This window comes from Oncorhynchus mykiss, chromosome 3, assembly GCF_013265735.2.
Source record: "Oncorhynchus mykiss isolate Arlee chromosome 3, USDA_OmykA_1.1, whole genome shotgun sequence".
Lineage (NCBI taxonomy): Eukaryota > Metazoa > Chordata > Actinopteri > Salmoniformes > Salmonidae > Oncorhynchus > Oncorhynchus mykiss.
In genome coordinates this window covers 76,707,293-76,720,379 of record NC_048567.1, presented here as the reverse complement: position 1 = coordinate 76,720,379, position 13,087 = coordinate 76,707,293, and the positions used below count along the sequence as shown (strand labels likewise).

At 44.0% G+C, this 13,087-nt stretch overlaps 1 protein-coding gene across 1 annotated transcript in view; it reads left to right on the top strand.

Annotated features, from left to right (window-relative positions):
- The window catches only part of LOC110520604 (tensin-1), a 337,260-nt gene that overhangs the window by 137,084 nt on the left and 187,089 nt on the right, over positions 1-13,087 (top strand).

The following is a 13,087-nucleotide window of genomic DNA, read 5'->3' as shown; positions in this document are numbered from 1 at the left end:
TCAGGTGAACAGTTCCTGTATGTTGTAATGACCGCACCACTTCTCATGAATCATAAGGCATACCCCCCCGCCCCTCTTCTTACCAGAAAGATGCTCCGATAGCGTGTCTCGAGTGAGCCATGTTTCCGTGAAGCAAAGAACGTTACAGTCTCTTATGTCTTTCTGGAATGCTACCCTTGCTCGGATTTCATAAACCTTGTTGTCAAGAGACTGGACATTGGCGAGTAGTATGCTCGGGAGCGGTGCGCGATGTGCCCGTCTCCGGCGCCTGACCAGAAGACCGCCTCGTCTGCCCCTTTTACGGCGACGTTGTTTTGGTTCGCTGGCCGGGATCCGATCCATTGTCCTGGGTGGTGGGCAAAACACAGGATCCGCTTCGGGAAAGTCGTATTCCTGGTCGAAATGATGGTGAGTTAACGTTGCTCTTATATCCAGTAGTTCCTCCCGACTGTATGTAATAAAACCTAAGATTACCTGGGGTACCAATGTAAGAAATAACACGTAAAAAAAACTAATACAAATAGGAACGCAAAGTGCCCTTGGCAGCAACAGTCACTACTTCGTCACCCTAAAATATAGTCTGAATAAATCAAAAAATCTGTAATTAATTTTATTTTATTTTGAGAAGGTCTTAGTCACGCAATTTTACATATTTTTTTTGTATTTGTTATTTTTATTTAACCTTTAATTAACTAGGCAAGTAAATTAAGGACACATTTTTATTTAAAACGACGGCCTACAACGGCCAAACTCGGACGATGCTGGGCCAATTGTGCGCAGCCCTATGGGACTCCCAATCACGGCCGAAAGGGAATTCTGCTTTGAAAGTTGATCAACTTGTAAACTCACTTTTGAGATAACCGTCTGTCAATGTTTTGGTACCTACTGTAGAGCCCTTCTTTGTCTACATCCATTCGGCATTGTTCTCACCCTCTTAAGCCTTAACCCCACCAATCTCTTTAAGGGTTGATCCGTGGTTTTTGTATTAACTTGCCAGCTACTTCCAGACATCTAAGAGAGATTGAACAGCTCACTGAACATTACTCGCCCTAGCAGAGCTGGTTAGGCTGCTACAGTATGCTATTCAGATCGTTGGTGACTGCAACTGTGCTGTCAGATTGTCCGTTTGTAAATTCAGAGCGTTTCGAGTTTAGAGCGCACACTGGAAGCTCTGGCAAATAAATAGGGTCGTTCCCGAAAGCTCTGACCTCACAACGCCAGTCTAGCACCCAAGCTAACTGGCCAACGTTGGATAGCTACTTCCAGACACATAATGAGAGAACACCCCACTCTGACCATTTTACTCCCCCTAGCAGAGTTAGACAGTTTTCATGTTATCCTGAGCATTGGTGACTGTAACAGTGCTGTTGACATCAATTGAATTACCTTTTTATTTTATTTTTATTTTATTTCACCATTATTTAACCAGGTAGGCCAGTTGAGAACACGTTCTCATTTACAACTGAGACCTGGACAAGATAAAGCAAATCATGTGTGACAAAAACAACAACACATTACACTTTGTTGCGGACGTATACTGACACTGGACATATTCAACAGGTGTTGAGTGTTCAAAAATTAAACAGTTATTCTGCGCTCTGGCACACTAAGACGAGAGTCTTGTGTTAAGAAATGTAGCTAGATAGCTAGCTAGGTAAACAGTGAATCTCAATGCATGACATAACGTTAGTTAGCGAGCAAGCCAGCTAACATTAGCTAGTTAGCTAACAGTACACTGTCTTGAAATGAAAATACTTTGTCAAAATTAGAGTAGAGTCTTTTGTTAAGACATGTACCATAATCACAACTCATGACGTTAATACCCTGCATGAATCTGCAGGTAGCTAACCAACCAGGTTCTATGGCTATAACTAGTCAAGCAAATGTGTGTGAGATACAAAGAATGAGATCATACACATAATGTTAGCTAGGGACCCAGCCAGCTAACAGTACACTTGAAATGAAACAACTTTCTGTCAAAATTAGAATTTTTTATATCTGAAAATGTAGCTAGCTAGATTATCTTACAAGTATTCATCATGGTTGCACACGTCTCATGTCTGATGCCATGCATGGTTGCCCTTATTTTGACAATGTAATCCAGACTGGTGTTTTCTCCATCTCCTTAGCTATCATACTTGAATTGCACTGATTTCAAAACTCGGTCCTCAGAAAGTGGAGAGCATACACATAATGTTAGCTAGCGAGCCAGCCAGCTAACATTAGCTAGCTAACAGTACACTTTAACTTGACATTAGGTTTATGCAGTTTTACTACACAATGCATAAAAAAAGCCGCGTTTGACACGATTACCTAGACATACTGACCAGCGCCAATAGACAGACATGTGCTATATGACAGACCAATCCAAACTCATCTCTCAGCATGTCCAGCCCCCTCATTATGTCAGCCAATCATGGAACAATTATTTTGCCATGACTTCAGCCTGGAGGCTGCTAGTACACTGAGAGCTCCATTTCGATTTTACTTCAGGCTTTCTAAAGTCCTCTTTTCTTCCACATGGGCCATCTTGTAAAATCAAACTGACAAGTGGAACATTTAAAGATAAAATAATTAGCCAGGAAGTGAGGATACTGTTTGATTTCTATAACAACTCTGGCTAGATGCAAGCCCCTTTTAGTTTCTGATCTACATATTTCTCTGGCATGTCCAATAGTGGTTCGCTCATTTGTGACCTGATTCAGTAAACTTGGCGTATGTCTCAAGTCACGACTTCACAGGAGAGCTGTTTGAATGTAAAAACTTATTTTTTTTATCAAATTGCTTTTTTTTTTGCAGAAATGCCTTCTTGAACATGTGAACTTTCATGTGCCTTAATAACAAACTTGTATGCCATCTGTAAATACGAATAAAATTGTTAAAATTACGAGTCTAGTTGGTTTAGCCACAAAAAAAGACAGCACATTAAAGTTCACTTGTTGTGCATTCTTAGGAGTTGAGAAGAGCACTGACCAGCCTAGAGATATGGCTCCGGGAACCAAGCATGTTTTGGGAAGGACACTACTGTGTTCCTGTGGTAATGAATAGGGAGGCCAGAGAAATCAGAGTGAGAAACACAAAAACACGCAGCTAATCACCACTCCTACCTCTCCTCCCTCCTCTCTCCAACCTTTCCCTTCCACAGTGATGAAGTATGTGTTTTCATTTTCTCCCGCCTCCCCCACAATTCCCTCACCATCCATCTCTGTTCTTTAAATCAAAAAGAAAAGCATGTTTTTGTTTGGACTGGACAGACATTTTGGAAGGCTGTTTTTGCGACTCCTCACTTAGTTTCCCTTGGCGAGGTTGGTTCCTGCATGAGAGCTAGGTTTCATTGCATTAACCGCTGATACTGAGAGAGTTATGGCCACTGGAAGAGCTGCAGTAAAGCCCCCTTTTTTTTAGCTAAATGTAGCGGTAGCTTGGATGAGTTCGGTGTTAGCTGAATGAGCCCACCATGTATCATGCTCCTTTCTGTTTCTTGTGTTATTATAGCCAATAACACTCCCCTCCTCTTGCTACTGGAGCTGCCATTGGCCAACTTCAGCATTCAAGGTTCAGTCATGGAGTGCCTGGCACAGAAGACAATGCTATGCCAGAATATGCAATAGCCCATTTTTTTTTGCCCAGTAAAATAGCAACTGGAGGCATCTTGTGTATAGTACATTTAGTCTTAGGTGTGGGTATAGTCTCTCGATGAGATGGAACCCTTGTCATGGCTAGGCTTTGTCCCCAAATGAACCTATAGAAATGACTGAAACCCGGTATGGTTTGGCCCAAACAATGGCTGTGTTGTCATGTGTTCTGTCCACATGCTGTTTCCATTGCGAGTCAAACGGGAGTGAAATACCACGAGGAAAGTCCCTGAATCTTTTGCAATTTCATGATTCATACCTGTATTCATAATAGCATCATGGTTCTATTCTTTTTAAACATATTTGTACGTTCTGTTGGTAATTTAATAGAAAAAACACTCATTGACATGAGAACAATGATTTCCGTAATTTAAAAATAATTTACTGTCTCTACCTTTTAGGCACATCCAAGGCACCTACAGTATATACACGTAAGTTAAGAGATACCTGTTTGATATGACAGTTTGGTGGCTGTAGCTGCCCAGCTTTCTACTTACCTGGGTGGAACAGAAGTTGGATTTATCAGTCTGTGTCTAGCTGTCTCAACTTCACTGCTAATTGACTTCCTCTGCTGACAAAGCTATGTATAAATCTAGATAGTCTGTTGAGTATAAAAAGACCCCCAAATCAACTATGTTCATCAAAGCTCGTTCAAGGTAATTAGTACAGTGTGCATTTTAGGAAGCTGAGGCTTGAGGCTGAGCGTGTCCTCCAATGTATACCGTACGTACATTGAGATTAAGGCCCCACCGTAGTCTTTAGTTGGAGGAGTAAGTGTATCTCGTTCTCTGCAGTAAGTTTTTGGAATACAGCCTAGCAGTGACTGTCTTGTTCTTAACCTCTTGTGCTGTCTTGCTTTGCCCTAATTTACCTCCAGTAAGAGCAGCTGTCAAGATCATTTGGCACCTGATCGCTTGTCTTCCATTCTAGTGACTTACCTTAGATACGATACTTTGCCATTGGAGGCTTATTTATCGCGCGTAGGGTAATTGGAAAGCCAGGTCGTCGTTGTGGAGGACGAGGGAAGCTTTTTCATTATCTTAATGTTTGTCCAGAGGAAGGGTTTGTCCAGAGGAAGAGTTTGTCCAGAAGAAGGGTTTGTCCAGAGGAAGAGTTTTTTCCAGAGGAAGAGTTTGGCCAGAGGAAGAGTTTGGCCAGAGGAAGAGTTTGGCCAGAGGAAGAGTTTGGCCAGAGGAAGGGTTTGTCCAGAGGAAGAGTTTGACCAGAGGAAGAGTTTGTCCAGAGGAAGGGTTTGGCCAGAGGAAGAGTTTGGCCAGAGGAAGAGTTTGGCCAGAGGAAGAGTTTGGTCAGAGGAAGAGTTTGGCCAGAGGAAGAGTTTGGTCAGAGGAAGAGTTTGGCCAGAGGAAGAGTTTGGCCAGAGGAAGGGTTTGTCCAGAGGAAGAGTTTGACCAGAGGAAGAGTTTGTCCAGAGGAAGGGTTTGGCCAGAGGAAGAGTTTGGCCAGAGGAAGAGTTTGGCCAGAGGAAGAGTTTGGTCAGAGGAAGAGTTTGGCATGGATGGAGAACTGGCAGTGAGGGATTTAGGTTTTCGGCCTAGAATGGCACACAGAAAAGAGGAAATGTGCCAGAGGACATTCTGCTTCTCATGCCTCTTTTCTCTTGTTTGGATGCTCTCTGCTTCCTCCCCCATTTCAGTTCTGAGCTTGTGTTTTCAACTGTGGTCCAAAACCCTAAAACAGGCATGACCCCACACCCTGTCTCATTGCCACTTCCACTCGTGCCACTCGTGTGCCACTCGTGTGTGTACTTGTGTTCTGTGACCGCCCAACACCCACACATGAGAACGATGGTTTTAGAAGGAGGGGCTTTGACCTCATCTCAGAGTGTGACTATTCACACTGAAGCCACTACTGTAGTTTCCCCTCAACCAAGGATCATCAAAAAGCTATGATGTACCACTTTATTACACCTACATTCCTCTTTTTAATAGTGAGTTGAAAGATAGTCGATCATCTCAACTGGGCTTTGAGTGTGTGACTTCAGTACAGTTGCCCTCGCCGTCCGTGGAATCCTTCCAGGAACAACACTGAGAACTTTCTTTCTTTTTGTGTGATTGAGACTGCACTCAATGGGGATAGAGGGAAGAAAGTGATGGAGGTGGGAGTGGGGAGGGGTGATGGAAGGAAGCTCCTGCAGAGAACATGTGATAGTCATGAAAATGGGTGTGGAAGTTGCCGTCCGTGTGGGATGTGAGTGGGAATGCGAGCTGGTGAAGGGGGAGAGGAGAAGTTGAATATTTAGTAAATCTATTGGGTCTTTGCCACAGGTTGAGAGATCTGTTCTAGTGACCAGCCATCTACATCATGCTTTATCAAGCTTTATATCAAATCAACTATCCAGTCATAAAAACAGTTTAATTAGAAGTCATGGGATAGGACATTATTCTTTCCCCAGACCAGTGATGTCCTGTTCAGCCCAGTGATGTCCTGTTCATCCCAGTGATGTCCTGTTCAGCCCAGTGATGTCCTGTTCAGCCCAGTGATATCCTGTTCAGCCCAGTGATGTCCTGTTCAGCCCAGTGATATCCTGTTCAGCCCAGTGATGTCCTGTTCAGCCCAGTGATATCCTGTTCAGCCCAGTGATGTCCTGTTCAGCCCAGTGATATCCTGTTCAGCCCAGTGATATCCTGTTCAGCCCAGTGATGTCCTGTTCAGCCCAGTGATGTCCTGTTCAGCCCAGTGATATCCTGTTCAGCCCAGTGATATCCTGTTCAGCCCAGCGATGTCCTGTTCAGCCCAGTGATATCCTGTTCAGCCCAGTGATGTCCTGTTCAGCCCAGTGATATCCTGTTCAGCCCAGTGATATCCTGTTCAGCCCAGTGATATCCTGTTCAGCCCAGTGATATCCTGTTCAGCCCAGCGATGTCCTGTTCAGCCCAGTGATATCCTGTTCAGCCCAGTGATGTCCTGTTCAGCCCAGTGATATCCTGTTCAGCCCAGTGATATCCTGTTCAGCCCAGTGATGTCCTGTTCAGCCCAGTGATGTCCTGTTCAGCCCAGTGATGTCCTGTTCAGCCCAGTGATGTCCTGTTCAGCCCAGTGATGTCCTGTTCAGCCCAGTGATATCCTGTTCAGCCCAGTGATGTCCTGTTCAGCCCAGTGATGTCCTGTTCAGCCCAGTGATATCCTGTTCAGCCCAGTGATATCCTGTTCAGCCCAGTGATATCCTGTTCAGCCCAGCGATGTCCTGTTCAGCCCAGTGATATCCTGTTCAGCCCAGTGATATCCTGTTCAGCCCAGCGATGTCCTGTTCAGCCCAGTGATGTCCTGTTCAGCCCAGTGATGTCCTGTTCAGCCCAGTGATATCCTGTTCAGCCCAGTGATGTCCTGTTCAGCCCAGTGATGTCCTGTTCAGCCCAGTGATATCCTGTTCAGCCCAGTGATATCATGTTCAGCCCAGTGATATCCTGTTCAGCCCAGTGATATCCTGTTCAGCCCAGTGATGTCCTGTTCAGCCCAGTGATGTCCTGTTCAGCCCAGTGATATCCTGTTCAGCCCAGTGATATCCTGTTCAGCCCAGTGATATCCTGTTCAGCCCAGTGATGTCCTGTTCAGCCCAGTGATATCCTGTTCAGCCCAGTGATGTCCTGTTCAGCCCAGTGATGTCCTGTTCAGCCCAGTGATATCCTGTTCAGCCCAGTGATATCATGTTCAGCCCAGTGATATCCTGTTCAGCCCAGTGATATCCTGTTCAGCCCAGTGATATCATGTTCAGCCCAGTGATGTCCTGTTCAGCCCAGTGATATCCTGTTCAGCCCAGTGATATCATGTTCAGCCCAGTGATATCCTGTTCAGCCCAGTGATATCCTGTTCAGCCCAGTGATGTCCTGTTCAGCCCAGTGATGTCCTGTTCAGCCCAGTGATATCCTGTTCAGCCCAGTGATATCCTGTTCAGCCCAGTGATATCCTGTTCAGCCCAGTGATGTCCTGTTCAGCCCAGTGATGTCCTGTTCAGCCCAGTGATATCCTGTTCAGCCCAGTGATATCCTGTTCAGCCCAGTGATATCCTGTTCAGCCCAGTGATATCCTGTTCAGCCCAGTGATATCCTGTTCAGCCCAGTGATATCCTGTTCAGCCCAGTGATATCCTGTTCAGCCCAGTGATATCCTGTTCAGCCCAGTGATATCCTGTTCAGCCCAGTGATATCCTGTTCAGCCCAGTGATGTCCTGTTCAGCCCAGTGATATCCTGTTCAGCCCAGTGATATCCTGTTCAGCCCAGTGATATCCTGTTCAGCCCAGTGATATCCTGTTCAGCCCAGTGATGTCCTGTTCATCCCAGTGATGTCCTGTTCAGCCCAGTGATATCCTGTTCAGCCCAGTGATATCCTGTTCAGCCCAGTGATGTCCTGTTCAGCCCAGTGATATCCTGTTCAGCCCAGTGATGTCCTGTTCAGCCCAGTGATGTCCTGTTCAGCCCAGTGATGTCCTGTTCAGCCCAGTGATATCCTGTTCAGCCCAGTGATATCCTGTTCAGCCCAGTGATATCCTGTTCAGCACAGTGATATCCTGTTCAGCCCAGTGATATCCTGTTCAGCCCAGTGATGTCCTGTTCAGCCCAGTGATATCCTGTTCAGCCCAGTGATATCCTGTTCAGCCCAGTGATGTCCTGTTCAGCCCAGTGATATCCTGTTCAGCCCAGTGATATCCTGTTCAGCCCAGTGATATCCTGTTCAGCCCAGTGATGTCCTGTTCAGCCCAGTGATGTCCTGTTCAGCCCAGTGATATCCTGTTCAGCCCAGTGATATCCTGTTCAGCCCAGTGATGTTCCTTCCAAACAACAAAGCAACTCAATGGTAATGGGAACAGTCATGTGTGGACTTTGGTGATTCTTATTGAGTTATGAAGAGATGATTTTATGGCTATTTGGGTTTTATTTTATATTTGACTCCCAGCAGTTTGGAAAAGAGTAATCTGTGCCATTTCGATATAACTTTAATCAGGCGCACCCCCTATTCCCCCCGGTGGAATGGATTGAGGGACACTGTGCTAGTGGTTTGTAACACTTCCACTTCCTTCAGTACCAGAAAAGGTACTTGAAACACATGCAGAATGATTTGCCCATATAGCGTGTGGACATATGGCGCTGTACAGAGTAATTAGACAAGCAGCGCTATACGCCAAGAAGAAATACATATGTAGATGTTTTTCTCCTCAGTCCTCTCCTTTTCTCCAGTGCCCCTGTCTGACTTGTAGCTACTTATTTTCTATCTGATAGATACAGTAGAGAACACAAACAGAAACACCCAACCTTTGGCAAGATGGAGTAATCGAGAGTCTCTGGAGAAAATGTTAAGAGCAGGCCAAGTGAGGAAGAGTATGAACAGAGAGAAGGGGGGAGAGAGAGAGAGAGAGAGAGAGAGAGAGAGAGAGAGAGAGAGAACTTCAGAATTGCAAAAAATTTGAAAACTTCACCAGACGTTTATACAGGTGGCTGCTGATTGAATGCTGAACGTGTTTACCTCTCAAAGCCTGAGTAGAGATGAGTCTGATCTGATCTAATTCCACTTACGCAACCATCCTGAGACAGTTATTCCGACCAGGACTGAATAATGCACTGTACAATGTGACCATGGTGTTGACATCCACTTGCTGTGACAAGCTAGCGTTGCCTGGGCGTTGTTCAGATGTTCCAATGAGGGACTGGTGCTGTTGTTGAGAAACCCTGAGTCAGCCTCAGGAGATTCTGCCTTAAAACAGAGACAGCTGTGTCCCGTGTCCTTGCCCAGAAACTCTCTCCATCTGTCTGCCTGCCTGCCTGTCTGTCTCTCTGTCTGCCATCACGTTCTGACCACTTACAGCTGACCCAATGCTGCTTCCAGCCTCTCATGTTCATTTTGCATTTTTTTTTTTTTAAACATTGTACCTTTGTTTTTTGGAGACAACGACTGGTAGATGATAGAGCTCTGCCAATACCGCGGTGTGACCCAACTTTTTAGTACACTCAACTATATATGTGTGTGTCATGTAGCACACACGGAATGAATTACTTTTCTGTTCTATCCTTTCCATTTCCCTGTAAGGGGTGTCTGAATACACTACGTGGCCAAAAGTCAAACATCTCATTCCAAAATCATGGGCATTAATATGAAGTTGGTCCCCCCTTTGCAGCTATAAACAGCCTCCACTGTTGGAACAAGGCAGTTAACCCACTGTTCCTAGGCCGTTATTGAAAATAAGAATTTGTTCTTAACTGACTTGTATAGTTAAATAAAGGTAAAATCTTTTTATTTTTTTTATTGCTGGGGGCACTTGCTTCCATTCAGCTACAATAGCATTAGTGAGGTCGAGCACTGATGTTCGGTGATTATGCTTGGCTCGCAGTCGGATTTCCAATTCACCCCAAAGGTCCTCGATGGGGTTGAGATCAAGCCAGTCAAGTTCTTCCACACCGAAGTTGACAAACCATTTCTGTATGGACTTCGCTCTGTGCACGGCGCCCTGTCATGCTGAAACAGGAAAAGGCCTTCCCCAAAGTTGGAATCACAGAATCACCTAAAATGTCATTTTATGCTGTAGCATTAAGAGTTTCCTGTACTGGAACTAAGGAGCGTAGCCTGAACCATGAAAAACAGCCCCAGACTATTATTCCTCCTCCGCCAAACTTTACAGTTGGCAATACGCATTGGGGCAGGGAGCATTCTTCTGGCATCTGCCAAAACCCAGAATCATCCGTCGGACTGCCAGATGGTAAAGCGTGATTCATCACTCCAAATAACCTGTTTCCACTGCTCCAGAGTCCAATGATTCAGGACTCACCGGTTCCATTCTGTGAGATTGTGTGGCTTACCACTTCGCGGCTGAGCCGTTGTTACTCCCAGAAGTTTCAACTTCACAATAACAGCACGTACAGTTGACCGGGCAGCTATGGCAGGGCAGAAATTTGATGATCTGACTTGTTTGAAAGGTGGCACCCTATGACGGTGCCACGTTGAAAGTCACGAAGCTCTTCAGTAAGGCCATTCTACTGCCAATGTTTGTCTAAGAGATTGCACGGCGGTGTGCTCGATTTTATACACCTGTCAGCAATGGTGTGGCTGAAATAGCCACATCAACTCATTTGAAGGGGTGTATATATAGTGTATTACAACGAAGTAAACATTTATTTAACAATCCCTTGAAAACGGTACACAGTTGTCAATTGTTTTTTTGAGCAGATGAGGCTTAAACGACTTCCTATATTCCATCTGAAAAAAAAATAGCCTACAATTTATAATAAACCCTTTGAATTGACTGATATCTGGGGGGACTTTCAGCAGTTTCTAGAGTCACCATAACTCATTATTATTACTTTCTTCATTCATGTATCATTATTATTATTATTGTTATTTGTTTTTGTGTTGAATAATACATTTTCTAGCATTGGATGTGAAGGTAATTCTGTTAGTTTTTTTAATTTATTGTTAATCATTGAAGCTTATACCGGTAGAGGGGAGGGAAGGAGGTGTTCATGGGTTGGGGAGTGTTGGGTTGGGTTGTTAAATTGTAAAAAAAAAAATACTAATAAATATATATGTAAAAAAATAAATAAATAAAAAATTCCCAGAATGTAGTAAAAATATTACATTAAATGGAACCACATGCGAATTTGTGTGGAATGTTCTGTGGAAGTTCTGAAATTCCCACAGAAGACAGTTGTTAAGAACATGACTTTGAATATAACCATGAGGGAACCTGTAGGAAATGTTACGCTGAAGTACTGAAATTCCCACAGAAGAACATTGTTTCTTAATGTTCTTGTAACAATTTCAGAGGATGACTTTAAATAGAATCACGAGTAAACCTGTAGGAAACGTTGCGCGGAAGTACTGAAATTCCTACATAAGAATGTTGTTTCTTAATGTCCTCTGAACTATTTGAAAACATTCCCAATATCAAACCAGTTGGAGAACGTTCCTAGAACGTTGCCAACATTTGAATGAAATTATAACCGTGTTTGAACTTTTAGGGGCAAGTTCTGTTAAATTAATAACAAATCGAGTTCCTTAAATGTGCTGAGAATGTTCCAAAGCCAAACAACTATCCTGCACCATTTCCAGAAAGTTGGGGGAAGGTTGTATGCTAAATAACCACAGGACAAACACGCTCTCACCAAACATATGGTTCTCAGAACGTTATGTGCCAGCTGGGTCACTCCTCCCATTTAGTCTCGTCCACTCATTTACTTTGCCGTACGCCGTGGTGTTTGCTAGCCAACAGACGTAAACCACCAATTTGTTTTGTTTTGTTGCTAATACAACAATGCATTGCATCCTCCCTCCCTCCACCCACTTACCAATCCACCCCACCTTCCTTCTTTCCGACTCATTTCAACACAACTGCAGGGACGAGGTCATAGCCTACTGTAGGTGTTACAATGAATGTGCCTCCATGTAATTCTTTAGACCCGACTTCAAAGTAGTTTGTCAATGGTTCCATGCGGAACTCAGTGTATTTTTCAACATGTGTTCCATATGTGGCGTATAAGTGGTAGCCTAGCTTTTGAAAGTCAACAACTCTTTCTGGTAATTGTCAATTATGCTGTGAGATGATGAGAAATAAGATGTCATTGTCACCGTAGGAAATGGCAGCTACTACAGCATAAGTGGGGCGGCAGGGCCCCGAGCTGACAAGGTAAAAACAAGTCAGTTAACCCACTGTTCCCTGGTAGGCCGTCATTGTAAATAAGAATTTGCTCTTAACTGACTTGCCTAGTTTAAATATAGGTTCAATAAAAACCATAAGGATTGTTAACATATTACTGTTACATGTTGACTCAACACTTTGGACATTTGCTCATGTGTTTTACATGTTTTTAACCTGAAGGCTTGAAGCTCAGATCGTCTTCATCTGTGTGCTAACTTAAATCTGTACATAATTGTCACAAATTTGATGTGTATTTTTGTCTAAATTGAATAAAGCCCTACCTTAAATGTAAATCATGTGATTCTTTTTTTTGTAGGTTAAAGTCTGTTTCCATCTCAAACTCAGTTATAGTATCGTTAGATCAAAGTAGGACACACTGGGACTAAACTATTGTTTCAAAGTGTAGTCAAGCTTTTCTGGAGGTTCTCAGTTTCAATTAACAGAGATTTCAATGTACTGTCACATAATAAGTTGGAGACTGACAACTGTTCTGCCAGTGAGAATAAGCTACACTGAATGGAATCACTTTCTCTCTGTGTTTGTTTATATGTGTGTGTGACTGTGTCTATGTCTCTGTGTGTGTGTGTGTGTGTGTGTGTGTGTGTGTGTGTGTGTGTGTGTGTGTGTGTGTGTGTGTGTGTGAGCGAGAGAGAGAGAGAGCTTGTCAACTCGTATTTAACCTGTAACCTGATAACAACGAGAGGTCGAGAGAAAGGACCGAAAGATAGAGTAGGGAGGGAGAGAGGAGGGTAGGATAGAGGAGGGAAGGACAGAGGAAGAGGGGGGAAGTTGCTGGTTTAGAAAAAAAGGG